The sequence below is a fragment of the Macrosteles quadrilineatus genome, unplaced genomic scaffold, assembly GCF_028750875.1.
Source record: "Macrosteles quadrilineatus isolate MER2022 unplaced genomic scaffold, UCM_ALF_1.0 Scaffold_3__2_contigs__length_128488019, whole genome shotgun sequence".
NCBI lineage: Eukaryota > Metazoa > Arthropoda > Insecta > Hemiptera > Cicadellidae > Macrosteles > Macrosteles quadrilineatus.
Genome location: NW_026542596.1, coordinates 62,358,216 through 62,373,671, shown reverse-complemented (window position 1 = coordinate 62,373,671; position 15,456 = coordinate 62,358,216). Strand labels below are relative to the sequence as shown.

General features: G+C 33.9%; 1 protein-coding gene across 1 annotated transcript in view; it reads right to left on the bottom strand.

Moving 5' to 3' along the window:
- Positions 1-14,960, bottom strand: part of LOC128988374 (monocarboxylate transporter 12-B-like) — a 53,550-nt gene extending 38,590 nt beyond the window's left edge. The window contains exon 1 of the mRNA XM_054409616.1: positions 14,886-14,960. The gene's annotated coding sequence lies outside the window, so the exon portion shown is untranslated. The remainder of the gene's footprint in view (positions 1-14,885) is intronic.
- Between the last annotated feature and the right edge of the window lie 496 nt (positions 14,961-15,456).

Below are 15,456 nucleotides of genomic sequence, written 5' to 3'. Positions count from 1 at the left end.
TGCAATTCTACATGTATGTACCAATTTTCGTAGCCATCGGTCCAGCGGTGTCTGAGTTTATCACTGCCAAATATACAAACCAACATCCTGTTTTGTGCTTATAGATGTCATATAATATTATCCTAGTACTTCACAGAGCAGATTAGACGAGGTACCAGTGATAAATGACCTTTTCTGTGCCTCAATCAATACTACAGCATCAGGTTATTTCAGCAAATAATATGTTGATAAAACACACTTTTGTTTTAGTCAAGTAAAACCATCAACTTTAAGCACTACCTTCTTCGTCCTGCAAGAAGAAGGAGCCCACACATAAATTATGGTGTGGTTGGCCCGCCTTATACTTGAAAAGAGCCAGTATGGATCATAAACATAAACAAATGACGTTGTTGGCCCAAATCCTATACTAGTACGATTAACATAATATGTTTTGGCAGTTTCATTTAAGCAATGTTAAATAATGTTTATTTTCTATGGGAACGGGGGTTTAAAGGGGTTAAAATTGGGTTTTCCCATTTTTGACCCAAAAAAACTTAAAATTTAACAATTTCCAAACAATTTTGTAGAGCTTAAAAATAAATAATTTAGTATTTTGAAGCGTTATCATGCGCCTAATGGTTACAGAGAAAATTAAAAAAAAAATTAAATTTAAAATTCCCATGTTATTCTTATGGAGGATAAGTAAACCGTCGTAGTTTGCTTATTATGAACATATTTTGATCAAATTTGGAAAATTCATTCAAAACTATTAATAGTTTTAAAAAATACTTTTTTACTCTCCCTGTTGCAGCAAACCTAAGTACTCGTTAAACTAAATATATTTAAAAATGTTATAGCCTACTTTTAAGGAGATATAGTGTAAATCCAATTAGGCAAATGGAAATTACCTTAGTCTGCAGATTTGCTGTGGCGTGGGTTTTATTCTAGTATTCCTGACTGTAAGTAATAGAATAGACTTCCCATTATACACCACGCCCACCTATATGTAACTTAATTTTTATTTTTTTTTTTTGTATTAAACATAGTTCAATGAGCCTTTCATATGTTGCACTAATCTAGTAAACATCTAAATTAACGGGCAATAACAAATCTACAGTTTTACACACACATGTAATGTACAGTTTTTACAAAGTGACCTTATCAAAGTTAAAACTTTATTTACAAAATGTATCTAACGATTAAATTGTGTCTGACTCAAAATTTAACTCAAAGAACATAGCCAGTTTGTCCTCGAACTTGTTCACGACTGCATTGACAAGTCAACTTCATTGACAAGACAACTTCATTGGCAAGACAACTGCATTGACAAGTCAACTGCATTGACAAGACAACTGCATTGACAAGTCAACTGCATTGACAAGTCAACTTCATTGCAGTTGTTGCTAGTGCAACAAGCTGCATAGTTTCCAACTAGTGACTCATGTGCAGGGAAACACAATGACCTAACCATGCTATTCAAGCTGCTACCGCTCTGTCAATACTTCCATCAGCATGGTTTGTGAACAAGTAATGCATTAAACACTTTAGTAAAAAGAGAATCAATATCCCTGTATTTGATGAGATGCAAAATATGAAAGTATCATAAACTAGCAGAGTACCGGTCCTTCGTACGGGGTTGGAATATAAGTATAAAATGCTTAGTGCAGTTATACTCAAGCTTTGCGTTTGCAATAAGGGAGGACACAGTTTGATAAAATTTGCTTTTTAAATTTACAGTATTCTATAGTATTACACATCTACCATAGCCATAATGTTCTACCACTTCACCTAATCAATAGAGAAAAATAAATTATCAACAATTCGCAAAATACCACAAATTATTCATGAAATAAAAAACAAAAACATAACTGTAAATAATCCTACTTTGACAGTTCTCATTGCGAATCACAGTTTTTTGTTGCTGCTTAGTTCAAATTAGCTGTTTTCATAAATGCAAAAAAATATAGTGCTGCACCTTGTTGGTAAATCTTACAACTTTTTAATGCTTTTTCCATATCATAGAACCAACTTTTTTAGTTGAAACAGCTGACTAAATTCTTTAATTCCCTTTAAATATGAATACTCATAAGGTTAACATGGGGAATTACAGAGCCACTGGGGCGGAGCCCGAAAGGATTTTTGAGATAAGAATATGTCTATATGTTAATCGGGAATGTAAGCTATCATCATGCCAAATTTCAGCCCAATCCGTCCAGTGGTTTATGCGTGATTAAACTTCAAACACACAAACAAACAAACAAACAAACACACAAACTTTCACATTTATTGAGCGGAGCGAGCGAAGTTCTTATACGCCGACTCTTATGCATTTCGTAATACGCAAACTCCTCCTAGACGGCTGAATCAATCGTTTTCAAATTTTGCATGGTGATAAAGACCATATCGGTGAGTGCCAACATCTATATGGCGTTAAAAAAGCCTCTAAGGAATCCGCCCCACTGGGTCTCAAAGTTTCAACGTAATCCTTATGGAAATAGTATTTGACACATAAACAAAGACATATGATCAGCTGTTGACTTTTGAATGCAGTAGATAAAGAAATAGCTGATAGCATTATTCCACAGATATTAGAACAGAAACGGTGGATCATAAATGTAGTCAAATGACGACACTAGCTTGAGGTACGTGACGTAGGAAGTGGTGAAGGAAGTAGTAAAGGTGAGCAGTCTGGAGTGTGGAAACTGTTTACGACGATTAGATTTAGGTATCTGCAATCCTATGGTACTATGGGAAGGGAGGGAAACAGGTCCGCGACATAGGAAGAGGTGAAGGAAGTAGTAAATGCGAGCAGTCCGGAGTGTGGAATATGTTTGTGACGATTAGATTAAGGTATCTGCAATCCTAAAATGCTATGAGAAGGGAGGAAAACCGGTCCGCGACGTAGGAAGTGGTGTAGGAAGTAGTCAAGGCGAGCTGTCCGGAGTGTGGAAACTGTTTATGACGATTAGATTAAGTTATCTACAATCCTAAAATGCTATATGGGAAGGGAGAGAAGCAGGTCCGTGACGTAGGAAGTGGTGAAGGAAGTAGTAAATGCGAGCAGTCCGGAGTGTGGGAACTGTTTATGACGATTAGTGGGAGTGTGGGATCTGCAATCCTAAAATGCTATGGGAAGGGAGGGAAACAAGTCCGAGACGTAGGAAGTTGTGAAGGAAGTAGTCAAGGCGAGCTGTCCGGAGTGTGGGAACTGTTTATGACGATTAGATTAAGGTATTTACAATCTTAAAATTCTATGGGAAGAGAGGGAAACAGGTCCGCGACGTAAGAAGAGTTGAAGGAAGCAGTAAGGTGAGCAGTGTGGAGTGTGGTAACTGGAAACCGTTTGTAGCAGTTAGATTAATGCAGGACTGCAGGGCTGAAATGAGAAGGGATGGAAGCATGCCCACGACATAGAAAATGGTGAAAGAAGTAGTAAAGGCTAGCAGTGCGGAGTGTGGGTAATGTTTGGGGAAATTAGATTAACGTATCTAAAATACTAAAATGCTATGGAAATTGATGAAAACAGGTCCACGATGTAGGAAGTGGCGTAGGAAGAAGTAAAATATGAGCATAGTGTGAGAAACGTCTGTGGCAGTTAGATTAATGTATCTTCAATCCTAAAATGCTATGAGAAGGGAAGGAAACAGGCCCCGCGACGTAGTAAGTGGTGAAGGAAGTAGTAAGGCTTGCAGTGCAGAGTGTGGGAACTGTCTTTGGCTATTGCATTAATGTATCTGAAATCCTAAAATGGTATGGGAAGAAAGGGAAACAGGTCCACGACGTAGGGGGTGGTGAAGGAAGTAGTAAAGGTGAGCAGTGTTGAGTGTTGGAATTGATTAATGTATCTGCAATGCTAAAATGCTATGGGAAAGAGACTGTAGACTGTAGGTTAAAATGGTTACGAAGCACGAATCGATACATATTTTCGATATATGCAATCGTTTATAGCAATTTACAACTGAGTTGACAACAGCTGATATTTACTCCAAAGAGGCTAAAAACGATTTGTACTCCCTAAAGAGTAAAAATTATACTTTAGACCCGCAACGCATGCATTAAAAACGACTGTTTTTACTGCAGTATGACAAAAACAATATATTATGAACCCTCGATGACTCCGCTCAATTTTGTAGATGCCTCTGCGAACGCCACCTAGTAATATTAGTAAGATGAAAGAAATGCTACAAGTTGCTGTATGTAGTAAAATAGAGACGTATTGAACCAAGGCCCCACTAGAAAAAACAGGCCATGCTGCAGCAGGGGCAGCGCAACACTACGTCACAGTGGTGGATAGTTGTACTAAAATCTTACCATTAAAATCTTACAAACAGCCAGCTTGTTTATTTACCTAAAACATATGGGAATGGTGATGGCAATGAATTTATCAATGAAATCCATCCACTAGTGTGACGTCATGAATCCTGCAGCATGGCCTTGTTTTTCTAGTGGGGCCTTGATTGAACGCGCATGTATGATTCGCCTGATAAAAATAAAAAAAAATACCAATGCAATTGGTTTTTGTAAGTATTTTCTTCATTCTTTCAACAAAACAGTGCACAGAATAAAGGAATATGTAAACTTAAAAACCAACTCGATGTATTAATGCTCTTGTTTGTACGACTAATAATTTCTTACCTCACAATCAGCTGGACTTGGAGATAAAACAATTCTAGCCCAATCAAATTGTTTAGATAAGTGGACTAAAATATTATAAAACTACTTATTTCTTTGTGTGGTACATATACTTGTTGCAACTTTTTGAGAGGAAACAAAAAGATCTTCAACCAAACGATAAATAATAATAATTAGCACTAAGTTTTCACTATGAAATTATTAAATATACGATAAGAGGAATGCAACATAACCTTAAATTTAAAAAAAGCTCAAAAGGTTCCAATGTGGAAAAAATAAATGAATGAATATATCAATAATTTTTGTACAAACTTTCTGTGATATTTAGAGTGAAGAAACGAACATACGCGCAATCGAGAATCAAGTCGATTAGTTATCAATCACGATTTGATAAAACAGATTGAGGGTCAAGGCAAAACCATAAGTTTGTAACAGCCGATCCCTAGATGACCGCAACGTATTAAATCAGCTGTTTTATATTCCATCAGCTGTGCTTAGGGTTGAAGTTAGTCTGTTTATGTTGTCTACCTATTTCTGATTCATTGACGTGATGTCAGGAATTATTAATGATGAGTCTTCAAAGTTCGGGAGGAAATTAATTGGAATTGTGATCTAGAAATACATTTGGTAGATCAGGCACATAAATGTTAACCTAGTAACTGGTTTGTTTTTTATAGCATTTTATCTAATAAATATGTCGAATCTTTTATTATAAAATGAGGCAAATCTGACTAGCCTAGGAAATTTGATTCTACCAAATTTTCTGACAAAAGATTTTTATATTTCAGCTATTCTTTATTCGATCTATTTGAACTTGGTATAGTTTGATAGGAAATAATTCTACATAAAAGCGTTATTATCATTTTTTCATAGCCATAATTTTAGTAATTTAAGTTTAAAAATTCTAATGGCCACCATTTTCTTAATTAAGAAGAAAATTACATAATTATTTATTTTATTAACTATTGGCACAATAAATGTATGTGCAAAGTTTGGTTTCCGCAGCTTGAATAATTCTTGAGATGTAAATTGTATTTAAAAAATACAAGATGGTGGCTAGCGGCTAAACGAAATTTGTTCGACTAATATGAACTTTTTTGTTTAGATTGATGAGTAAAATCAGCCCCTGAAGTTTGTGACACCCCTTTATGAACACCCTGTATTTGATCATATCCGTGCTGAAAAAGGTATCTATAATTTAGCTTTGTATTTCTTTAATTAAATTAAACATAGTCTAATTTAACACCACTATAAGATACACTAATTAGTACGATGCTAACTTAATAAAGAATAATGTTCTTGGAAATAGAGTGGAATATTTCAAAAACAAAGTTTTAGATTGAAGTCGTTCTTTAATGAATCTCTTGAGAAATGCCCTCATCAGTTAAAAGGCAAAGATGGCGTTTGAACCCGACCATGAGTTTGTTTTATTGACATTTTTTATAAAATAACACATTCTGAAAATTAAATGTAGGTAGGTATTTGAAATAAAATTTAAAAATATTGTTTAATATTAAACCTACATAACTACCATAATTATTGGACATTGTATTGTGTAATTAAGTACAATACTTTAGCATAAAATTGTATTTATTATTAGTATTGCCAGAGGGGTGTTGGTTTGATCCTTAGTAAAGTCTGAATATTGCCAAGTAAACACATATTTTGAGTGAGTAACAAAGCTAGAAGAGGTATTTCACTCTATTTTAAACTTTGTAATCCCCTTCATTGCACAGCTTAATACCCAAACTCACTGTCACTGAAGTAATGAATGAATTTGGATAGGCCTAAATATGTTATTTGTTTTTAACCACTTTAGTATACAGTGTGTAAATTAAGTATTGAAACAAATCTGTATTTTTAAAACCGAAACAGATAGAGATATTCTGTTTCTTGAAATAATTGTAAACAAAGGTTCCGCAATTTTTTACATCAAAAATATTTTTTACCCCCCTAACAGGGTAGTGGGTAGAGGGTGACTATTTTTTTTCAAATAGCAACCCCTATTGAGTGACCCCTCATTTTGAAGGGTTTGTCAAAAGAAACCCAATGACGCAAATCCGAGGTGAATATCTCACCCCTAGCCAAAATGGCAGGCATTCCAAAATTTGATTTACTGTATGGGAAAAAGCACCAATTTCACAAATAACGGAAAGAAATCTGTATTTTTTAAACCGAAATAGATAGAAATATGCTGTTTGTGGAATTGATTGTTTACATAGGTTCCGCAAATTTTTACATCAACAATATTTTTTCAACCCCTTTAACAGGGTAGGGGGTTGGGGTGACTTATTTTTTTCAATAACAACCCCTATTGAGTGACCCCTTATTTTGAAGGGTTTGTTAAATGAAAAACAATGACGGAAATCCGAGGTAGATATTTCACCCCTAGCCTAAATGGCAGCCATTCCAAAATTTTATATTTGTAAAAAAGCACCCATTTTGGAATATCCGCCATTTTGGCTAGGGGTGAGATATTCACCTCGGAATTGCGTCATTGTGTTTCTTTTGACAAACCCTTCAAAATTAGGGGTCACTCAATAGGGGTTGCTATTTAAAAAAATAAGTCACCCTCTACCCCCTACCCTGTAAGGGGGGTTAAAAAATATTTTTGATGTAAAAAATTGCGGGACCTTTGTTAACAATTATTGCCACAAACAGAATATTTCTATCTATTTCGGTTTTAAAAATACAGATTTGTTTCAATACTTAATTTACACACTGTATATTATTTAGAATGAATGCGTGCGTTTTATATGGTGTAATATTAGTTTTACAAATAAATTCAAAGATCTTTGGAAAAATTATGCTATTTTAAATAATTACATTGTTTTCATCAGGGATTTCAATATTATGGTATCGGACTTGTAACGTTGTACAGGGTACTTGGTGGTCCGAGTGCAAGGGGTATCCACAGGGGAAATTAAGTAATGCTTTTGGTAGCAGCTAAGTTAGCTATGTAGGTTTTACTATTGGAGGTTGATTTGTTACATATTGTGTTTATTATTTGTTTTCATCGTTTGGAATTAGAGGTTAAATTCTTCTTGGCATTTCTTCTCGCCTTAGAGAGCTACAGTGTTTTCCTACAGTCGCCCGACAAGTGGGCTTCCTTGCACAGATTATGGTACAAAAAGCCTTACTTTGGCGCACATTAGTATTCCAACCAAACGACACAAAACAGCGTGGTTTTATTATGCACGTAATCCGTGTACGCTTGGAAATAGGTTGGCATCACTTAAAGATACTACTACTACGATCAGCTGGTAACACAACCTAAAACGTGTTGTTTACTGTTTGAAAGACTAATTATTTGTATGCTTTATAGTAACCGTGGGAAAAATATAATGTGTAACACGAGTGAAAATTACACTAATTACACAACGAGTTAACACTAGTTACACAAATAACAATTATATTCTACAGTCGATTGCGTCACATGAGGGACTAAGTGATGAGACGATTCCAATGCTTAGCCAGCGTTGTACCAGGTGAATGACTTCTTGACTTGCAAGCTACTTTGCTTGTAAAACACGTTGTCAAATTCCGTTAGCTACCTTATCTTGTTCAACTTTTTACCATATAATTTTAATAATTCAAAAATGGTGTACGCCAATGTATAGTATAGATATAAGGAAGTTACTTGACACAAGTGAAATTAATAAATGTGTCATAAGAACTTGTGTGAAAATAGTTTACAATGGATATCAAACTATTACCGGATAAAAATGGCTTCTAAAAGTAATAAGCTCATCGAAACAGTTGGTGAGAGAAAAAAGTGCTTTGTCATTACAATAATGTTCTTTTCAAACATTTCTTCGTGGAACAAAAATTATCGTTGTAATAGAGTAATAGGTAATAGTTTATGATTGATGAAGAGTAACGGCATTATACCAAACATCTTACTCGTCTAAATAATCAGTATAACAAATTTTAAAATGTACTAGCTGCTGTACCCGTGCTTAGCAACGGGAAGATGTACTACACCACCTAATCCAAACACTTGTTAAGTAGTTTGAATTTATAAACAAGAAGCCACCAAGTTTATACAAAAAGGTATAACCTACATTGTAATTTTCCTATTGTTTACCTGAAATGTATCGATAACATTATTTTCTTAGCTATAACACATTAATAAATCGAAAGCAGAGCCTGGGTTAATACAGCAACGGATATAGAATCTTTTTTTCCATAATCAATAATATAGTTTTAATATAAATAACCCTGCCCCATAGTCGTGTAAAATATATTAATTTCTCTGGATCAAGCTGTCTTATTTTTTTTACTTTATTTAATTAACATCTGTTCAAAAGTTGAACAATAAGCTGTCTGAAATAAATGGTGAAATAAGGAATTTGGCAGTTCTGCTTGTTTACATTGAAATGTCAACACAAAGGTAAACAGAGAATTTTCTCATGTTTCCAAGGAGACCAATTAATATTTACTTTTGAAAACCACACCTCAAATTTTGGACATCCAAGGGGTGTAGCCCGAGAGTAACTGAGGGAAGTGAATAAGCCTATGACATTCCTAGATATGTGGACCATCTTTGTGCTTAATTTTGGCTTTATCGGTTTAGTATTTTAGTCGTGACATCTGCCCAGACAGACAGACAACACCTCAGTTTTATAATAGTATAGATAGATAAATATGCTAAATAAAAATGTAAAATATAGCCAACTGCTACATGTTGAATAAAACATTCTTATAAATAATGCTTAGCTCAGATTCGGATACAAGAATACAATTCTTATCTATTAAATTTACTTATATTCAGCATAAGGTTTAACCATAGATAAAATATACTCAGTATGTTTTATGTATGGTTTACTATGATCTCGAAATACATTTCCTCTATACTTGTTCCCCAAAGTGTTGTAATAAAGAGTTTAAAGCTAATATAATAATGCAACAAAGACTTATTTTTCTACTCCCAAATTTCATTTCCTTGTTTCATATTACATTTTATATTATTATCTTTAAAACAGAAAATATTCGATCATCTGTTGACCATTCAGGTAAAATAGCGAGCAGAGCTGGTGTAGTACAGATAAGACAGCATTTGACAGCATCGGATATTACATTATCGATTTTGTCAAGCCATTGACTTTGGATACTCTAGCTATTATCTGTTTAGACCAGCTGTAGCAAGCTTATTCCTAAATGGAAATTTACTTGATTGAGCTTCACACAGCGTCTGCTAAATTTATGTTTGGTTTTTCACACGATTATAGCTATGATTACAGTTTATGAGGGTATTAAGATGCTATACTTTTAAATGCTGGCCTTTCATTTTGGCAAGACAAAGAGTATCAGCATTAGAACACAGAGATTTAATTTTATTTCTCTGTGATGAAAATAAAATACAGCAGCCCCCTATCGGTCATTTGACTTGTCCTACAAAACTGGTTACAGTAATCACATGAAAATGAAAAGTAAATCCTTTTAAATAATACGTGAGGGCGATTTCTACGAAACACTACTCCTCCGTTTATAATGGGCGGATTTTTACATACGAAGTGTCAAAATTAAGTATTTTTGTGTAGACGCCCACTTTCAACAATTCGTTCAATAAAAGTCCTCGGGCTTTGCCCCACAGGCCTTCAAAATCCCAATATATTTCTTGTGAAGAAAAGTTTTGTTTACTTAAACATACGAATAATTTGTATTAATTACAGCTGTTCATAGTAAACACACGTGATACACACAAGAGCATTCTTTTCGTTTTCAGAGTGAGTTCGTTTTCAGTTTCGATAACTGGAGTGGAGTGATTGATGTCATTATCTATCTTTGAGTTGACTCTTTTAAGTCATCGGAAATTGTGACTGTTATTTGTTTTGAAACATAACGCATGTAATACTTTGCAATTGCTCGAATTCGAGCAACAGGTGCACTATTTGTTATAGAATATGTGATCTGTACGGTAGTGTATCGTTATATATATATATTGTTAAGTGTCAATTTACTGGTTGAATTTTACAAAAAAAGTCACCACAGCAACAGCAATTATTTACTTTAAAATACAGTATATTTACTAGGCAAAAGTGTAGTAAAATGTACAGTATCTAATATTCATCATGACATTTTTAAACTGAGTCTAATATTTTTGTCAACACACAAAAAATAGAGTACAGAGACAATTATGACCAAGACAAGAGAAGCAAAAAATGAAGTCTTAAAACGGTTATGCCCCCCCCCACACACACACACACACACACACATACACACACACACCCTCGATATAAAATCAGTAGAATATTAATTAAACCGGTGTAGCGTTTTCCCTAGCCACGCTCTCGCCACTGCCTCAGTCAACCTTGGCAGGTGTTAAGAGCCAAGCTAAGGCCAATAATAAGAACCAGGTGGGACGAAATCACCTTATTGTCTTCTAAGTTTTGCAACCATTATTCTCAAACTTTCGTAGATCAACTATTCGGTTGGCAAACTACGAAGTTGAACTGAATGCAATTTGATAATTTCATCAAATACTTAAATTGTGTTGATACGTACACAATAGTAGATATGCACATCTGTTACATAGTGCAAAACTACAAATCCTCAATTCTTGCTTTAATACTTTCTTATGAAGTAGTGACCATAATGTAGGCTTTTAAGCCAAAAGGAAATGAGTGTAGGATGAGTGGCGCGATCTTGTAGTCTTGTTAGTGACTAGGGGCGACATTTTCCTTAGACACAGCTGTTAATTGGCCCATACAGCCAATGGAACTAAAGGTAAGGGACCTACAGTTTATAAGGGAATTCGGATCACATCTTTTCCTTGTAATTAACGAATTGGTCTAATTATCAGGATAGTACTGTGAATAGTCACTTGTACGGACGTCAATCCACACCAGGGAGTATCGCATCCACAGTGCATGCCTATATAGTCCCATTTAGTTGAATAAATATATCAACTATTTATACACTACTATGTGCTACTGTAATAGACTTGCAGTTTGACTTGTTGCTTTACCGGGGGCTATCCAAGCTCTCAAACAGTGCTTTGGGAAGAAAAGTATTGTTAATGGAAATATCAAGAAAAATTTAAATGTTTTTCGTTTGGATGTGATCAAATATTTTAAATTTTACACTTTCGTTCGGACACTTCAACACAATATAATTAATATTGTGTCGATTTCATTGAATGAATAAATTACGTTTTCTACTGCGCTAGGTGGTGATATTATAACTATTTATCCGTGAAAATAGACTAATCTCACACTTCGGTAGTAACATCTCGTTGTGAAAAAAATAGTTTAAGCTACAGACATTGAATAAGTATCAGTATTATGATCGGCCAATTTTTGTTTAATGTTTATCTCTGTACAGTGCTCTAAAAACCTAATTGTTTACATTTATACTTTTAAAACTTTTACATTCGACAATAAGCTACATATAAAAGATCACCACGATAAACCAACAGGGAAGCCCCAGCAGAGAGTCTGGTAGGGATCAAGTCAAGTGCAAACAAACAATTCTCTCAATAGAATCAAAGAGGCAACTCTAACATTCAGATTCTGTCTACTCAAAGAGAGTCTAGGAGTGAAATCATCCAAGTTTGAACAAAATGCGTATTTAATATAACCCCTATAGTATTTTGGAACAAAATTATTAGTTATAGAGAAACATATTTGTTGGAATATTAATAACTAGAGTACACGTTGCTCGAATTCAAGCAATTGCAAGGTATTGCATGAGTTTAAAAACTAATAAAAGTCATATTTTCCGACTATTTTAAAGTAGTAAACTCAAAGAGAATTTCTAAAAAAAATACAGTACTGTGTCAATTCATCAAGTCAGTAAAATTTAATGTTTGTAGCGCGCGTTTCCTTGAATTGCAACTTAAAACAGCGATTAAATTATCCAGCTGATCATAATGTAAACAAATATGTTCTTCATAAGGATAACATGGTAACTTTAAAAGCTAAAAATGTAAGGTCAGTTTGCAAATATACGCGTCACGCTCTTGCCAATGAGACGTGAATTGCCAAAACGGTTAAGAATGGCGGAGGAGTTCAAAGAACCAATTTCGTGTTGACGTATTAATTATATAGATTACTGAGACAGTTATTACAATCGATGTTAAGAGCTCGTACCCAGTAAAATTGGCCCAGAAAGCACAGAATAGAGCCTAGAAAGCACAGAATAGAGCCCAGAGAGCACTTTCCATTCTGTGCTCTCTGAATTGGCCAGAGCATTAAAGGAAACATTTGACATTAATTAAAATAACTCCGGTGTCACCACTCAAAGCCGGTGTGTAAATTTCAATGCTGCAATGTTGTGTCAAGGTATGTGCTTCTAAGAAATACTAGACGTTACCTTATTTCTCGAACTCTTTGTTTTAGAAAATAAAATCCCTTGGATTGGGATGTAAACTAATTAACTTCGTGAGATTGTGTTTTATTTTACCATGAATGGTCCACAGTGACTTCAATAGTTAATTAAAATCAAGAACGGAAATTATATGGCATTCTGTTTATTTAAAAATGTCTCAACACGTCGTCAAATCTCTATTGTACTAAACATTAATTGCACCACTCAAAAATTAAATTGGCCTGATCAGCTGATTAGTTGAAGTTCGAATCATTACAATTTTACTTTTCTCTCTCAATCCTTGAATCTCATTGGTCCGTTACCCGTTTTGTTATGAGTAAAACCATAGATAAAAGGAGTAGACAAAGTTGTCTACTCCTTTTATAAAACCATGCTGTTGTGAAAGTAAACAATGCTGTTATGAGAAACTTTTCAATTTTAAGAACTGAACTGAAACGGCTAATTTAAAAAACGGCCGTAGATAAATTGTATTACACATTTTAAACGTACAGCGTTTGAAGTCGACAGTAAATTATAAAGTTCTTACCTTCAAAGTTTTAAGGTTCAAGCTCAAGGTCAACCTTTCTGTTTACATGATAGCACTGTAAACTGTTATCAATTTCCTATATTTGCTGTAGTAACCTAAGGAAAACTAACTTCCCACCAACATTAACTTCCCATAATGTTACACTTGTATTTGCGAGTATTTTATTGAACAAATAATAAAATACAAAATAGAGTAGGTACGACAAATGTTGTACAATTAGCTGTTTGGCCTAAGTTAAAAAGCTAAGTTTTATTCCGGCTTTAATAAAGTTATATATTACTTTCAAAATTGCTTCATCAATAATTAAAGAACATGTTTAAAATGCGTTCCTGCAAAGATGAAAATCAACTACAATAAGTGTGGTAAGAGTTTTGTAATACAAATGATAAATTGCACTATCTGACTTCGTGCCGACGAATAGACCTTGGAATAGGTTACCAAATAAATTTATAATTATGACTGCCGGTATTCAAGTTATGATTTAAAATTAGGAATTGCCCTTTAATCTTTTTTAGCTGACTCGGTATTTACCTTTTTACCTTTGTTAGCTCACTACCTAACATATTGATTAAAACCTAACTAAACATTGAACATGAGCAACTAAATTCAGATTTGACAATAGGATGGAAAGTCTTCATGTGTCAAAAGTCAAACAATAATTAATTAACAACAAACGTATATGATTTGGTGCAGCCAGAACAAATTATATGATGCAATAAATTAAGGTGATTGCAAACTAAAAAATTATTTGCATAGAAATTCATTTGTATGTATAAGTTATCGTAATTAACTATAAGTTGAATTTGTTTAGCACACGGGGTTTTCATTGTCTCAGAGGGTTTTAGATTTCAAGAACATTGACGTAAAAGTTTACAGTTGTTTTCAAAGTTAGTTCAAGTTGCTTCCGATGATTTTATTTGAATTCTTTAGTTGAAAACAAGCCAACGGATAGCTTGTGGACAAAGTTGAAACTCAATTATGTTTTTCTGAGTTAAAAAATACCTAATTTGCTAACAAATTTGTATTTAATAAATTTTTATCTTATTTAAACGAAGAGTAGTACCAAAGTAAAGAATCTTCGATCTTTATTAATAAAATTGCGCAAAGAGACTATAAACTTATGCAGCCTATAACATACAGAAGTACTAGAATGTACAATATATTGGAAATAAAAGTGCTTGGAACTATGTATTTGACATAATAGTGTTTATTTACAAAAAAATAATTAGTTTTGTTAAGTATTAAACGTTGGTTTAAAAGTGTGTGTCTGTAAAAAGGGTAGTACACAATATTCACATATATGTATGTAGTTCATATTCTATGGGAAATATACCAATTCAATATTTTTATATGAACATGATCAGATTTAATATACTGAACCACTTAACCTAAATGAACATTATAATGAATTACTTACCGGTTTGGCGCGAAAACTGGCACAGCTGACTGACCTAGGGCACAGCACTAGCACTGACGACTGCCTCAACACAACAATGAAACATCTGTTATGAATGAATCAGCTGATAGAAGATAGCAGCGCTGCGCCGAGCATCGTGGTGAACTTGCAAACTAACAGGGTGCATTGTCCTACCCTGAACTTTTTTATTAATTATGATTGTGGGTTATTGATCATGTTTATTTGTAATTTTGACCGTTTTCACTTCCTTTTCACTTGTTTGAATATTCTCACATACAGTTCTAACATAAAGCATTGTATAAAGCATTATTTTTTACCTAAAACCGTTTTTTAAACTAGCTTTTTTAATTCAGTTTTTGAATTGAAAAGATTCACTTTACAACAATGTTTACTTAACAACGGTTTAACTTCCAAACCAACTGGAGTAATGGACCAATGAGGTTCAAGGATTGAGATAAAGAAGTAAAATAGTAATGCTTTGAACTTTGAAGTTCAACTAATCAGCTGTTAAGAACAATTTAATTGTTAATGAGTAGGGCAATTAATGTTTGGTACAATGATTTGTATCACT